Raw genomic sequence first — 4,126 nt, 5'->3', positions numbered from 1 at the left:
GCTTTCCGACGTAAGCTACTATTCCATACGAACACAGATATGTATGTGATATATTAAAGATACATACATACNCCTTTAAAGAATATAGAGAATGTCGCATTATCTTAAGCCAGCTTTCCGACATAAGCTACTATTCCATACGAACACAGATATGTATGTGATATATTAAAGATACATACATACATCGTCGTTTAAAGTACAAAACCGCGTATCGTCATTCTGCAAAACCGCGTAACTGACATTGGCTGCCAAAAATTGGATTTGCTCACACAAGCGCTTGGCTCAATCCTTATCCATTCGTCCTGAAATATACTAGCCAGAAATGCGAATGGCTTTATAAAAAAAGAGTACCATTTCGAAATATGAGTGTTTTTACGCTCTAGAAAATAATTTCTACAAGTTCACATACGCGGTTTTGCATTTTGCTGATACGCGGCTTTGCACTTTGTTGATACGCGGTTTTGCACTTTAAACGACGATATGTAACTCCGAAAATCACTCATTTCAGGAAATCATTCGTAGAGGTACTCTAACAAAGTGTCAAAACTTGCAGAACCCAAATTTTGGCAGTCAGATACATGTTTGTGTGTACTTATGATATAGATCCTTAGATTTTTTAAAGGCCAGAACTTCATGTAAAAACTTTATAGTGTCGTGATTTGGATTCATTCATTCATTTTCTTTGACTATTCTCATTATCGCTCATATAATCATGATTAAGAACTGTGGCTTCTTTTATTTCCTTGTAAAAATTACAACAAATACGATCAATACATGGAAATAAATCCACAATATCCTTATTTTTTCAATTTCTTCCGCCCGTACTGGTCACCTTTGAGCAAAAATTTCTACCGAAATAACAGCCATGAGTTCAGGCCACAAGTATTTCTACACTTCAAAAACCTTTTGTTCATAAATACATACATATTTATGTATAATATAAGATCTGTTCCGAGTAAATATTTTTCCTGACAAAATTAATCGCTGATAATAGGTATTTAGTACCATTATGATTACATCAAAACGAGCACTTGACATTTTCACAACCGAAACCCCGTCTTGAGGAACAGATAGGATATTGCTGTTGTGCTTTTTAAGAAACCGTCCGATTGTTGCATGGGCGTTATTACAATCTAGTTGAGTGACTCTGATTCTGTCCGGAATATCAGATTATCTAGCTTTGCGCGCAATATCTCCCCAGTATCAGTGAAATACAAACGACAAGAACATCCATATTCATGCATATATGTACATATGTATATGGCTTAGCCCTATTACACCCTAGAATTAAACTTTTGCACCTGCTCTTTGCAAAAAGCTAATCATGTCCTCGATTCTCCTCACAATCCACAATAAATTAAAAACAGAGGTGATTTCTCTTTTTTCGCTCAAAAAAATTCTTTCCTCTTCGCGAAAAAGTTCTTTCATTATTTTTCGAAAATCGTAAGGATCCAGTTCTTTCCTCATACGACGTTTAAAGTGATGATAGAGTTAGAGGAGGTAGGGATTACCTTTTATTAACAGTACTTCTCGAGCTCAATGAGCACATATGGTGGTAGTGGAGCGAAGGTGATAGATCGTGTCAAGCATCGTGTGATGTGTCAAGCTGGGTTAGCGTTGACCATGGTTGGGAATGCCAGCGACTTAATAGCTGAATAAGTGTAGCGAAGAAATAATTGATAATTGCATAAAAAATGCATAACCCTTTATGCACATTCATGTTGGTGTTCGCTGTACCTATTAAGTCCGAGTGAATCGATTGTTAAACACAAGTGCGTGTGTGTGTTCGCTGTCCTTGGTTTTTATGGGAAATCACAAGTCGCTTAAGCATGCATGTAAGAAGGTGATTTTTCAATCTTCGCAATGCACTGAAAGACCTTTCGCAAGAAGCTGCTCATTATAAAATTTACTCGTCTAAAGACTTGATCTAAAAGGCTTGTCGTAGCAGCAGAAGATTTTCCGAGTTGGCCGGCTATTTCAGCGCGGCATAAAGGTTTTTCTTCTGTAAACTTTTTTCATTTAGAGCTGACGATAGAAGCTAGACAATTCAGAACCATCTGTAATGAGTATACTTCCTCCTGTCGGAAAATCTGGTAGGGGAATAAACCTCTAGCGCCCTCCCCCTGTCCCGTTTGCGAAGTCCCTGGGTCAGTTAGGCCACCTTTAAAAAGTTTATAACTCCGGCGGATACACCCGCCAAGCCACGATATAAAATAAGCTTAAACAAATTTATAAAAATAGAAAGTAAAGGTTTTGTCATCATTGCTTTACCTGATTCTTTGCCGTTAATTCCATTTGAATTCCTTGATACAAATGAACATACAATACGATTTGGTAAAAATATTATATGAAGCTCCTTCATGCCAAACGTATGGACGTTCTTGAAATGGGTATTTTAACGCGTTGGGATATTTTTTAAAAGAAATTGTGAAAAATCGAGTTACAATTATGTACATATGTAGATATGAACATACATATGTAAATTAGGGTGGTCCAAAATAAGTAAAGTCGGAATTTTAATGCTCTCACCCCCTAGGATGGTTCTATATCGAAAGAAGTATACTCCTTTTTTATTTTGAAATCAAAAAATATTTAGAGGTCGCTCAAAGCGCTTAAACTTTTCCATGTATTTTGTATGGCGATGGTCGTGGAAATGGTATGGAATTCTTGAAAATCAATATTTTTCGATCGGAAAACTCGGGTTCTCTTCAGGAGGCTTCCAATAACAATATCCAATTATTTATTTAACCATTTTTTAATAATGAAGGTTTTTTATTTATCCCCCATTGCATTTTCTGGCATTTCCTAGAGGTTTTTAGGTCCTATAAAATATAGTTACTAAGAAAAAAATTGTTGAAATGTGGATTTATGTGGTTGTGGTTGTGTAATGTGCTAGACTTTTATATATAAAACTACATATAAACATTAAATAAACAAAAGCAAAAAAATAAAGCTGGTCAAAATGTCACTTAACTTAATTAGCTGCCCACAAGGGTATATTTTAGGTGATGGGCTAGTCCGTGAGCCCCTTCCTCCCCTGCGTTCACTTCAAAAAACAAATAAAGCTTATCAGCCCTGTAAACCAGTCACGGGTGGGACATGATTCACTGTTGAATTATTCTTATCTAACTATTTAGAAACGAAAATGCAATTTACCACAATTCGCAGTGAATTTCTAACATTAAGTAACAAACACGAAGCACCCACAACCTAAGCTTCTGTAATCAAATACATATAACAACTTTTAGCTTTTTTTGTCACTTAATAATAATTCATAATATAAATAAAGCAGTCACACAATTTAATATATAACAAAATTTTATTAAAATCAAATGAGTTCTACTATGTATATATTTTTCTTACCAAACAAATCGCAAATTATTTGACAGTACTTTCAACACAACGTACTTTAAACTCACTCAAAAATGTACTTATATCTTGATTTCAAAACGCAAAGAAATCAATAAAAATTGATTTAAAGATTTAATTTCTTATTTTGTGGTTGATTCGAGATTTTTACAAATGTTTTATCCACACGTTTGTTCGTTTCATAAATAAATTAATTTTTTCACTGACCCTGCAAACCAAATTTCCCGAAATCTTAATGAAAACTTTAGGAGTATCTCATCTCTGTAAAGATGTGTTATATACATACAAGTATGTTTCTCAGTTAAGTTGTTAATTGTTAATTGTAGAGCAATTTTTAAGAATTCGTAAAGACCTCATCCGAATTTTCTAAAATGAAATTAACTGTGCACACTTCGATTCTTTTGCGAAATTTCGGAAGAAAATCGGTAAAGCAATGAAGATAATGCTGCTATGTGAAGAATTTCTTGCAGAATTTTCTTTATTTTTCGTACAGAAGTTTCTTTACGAGTTCGTGTCAACCCCTTCGTAGGTATAATTTTCTTTGAAGGATCGTATAAAAATCGTAACACAAATGAGATACCTACTCCTAACGATTTCTTTAAGATTTCTGGAACTTTGTTTTGCAGGGTTGTTTGTATTCTCTTTGAGCATACATTTTTGTCTACGGTCGACTCTCTCAGCTTTTGAGGAGTTACGGAGTCTTCTGCTGAATTCGGTTTTTCTTCAGTCCATTGAATAATCTAAGAACGAATTTATC

The sequence above is a fragment of the Rhagoletis zephyria genome, unplaced genomic scaffold (assembly GCF_001687245.7).
Source record: "Rhagoletis zephyria isolate East Lansing unplaced genomic scaffold, Rhagoletis_zephyria_1.1 Rzeph_scaffold_00936, whole genome shotgun sequence".
NCBI lineage: Eukaryota > Metazoa > Arthropoda > Insecta > Diptera > Tephritidae > Rhagoletis > Rhagoletis zephyria.
Note: the sequence above shows the minus strand (reverse complement) of the source record.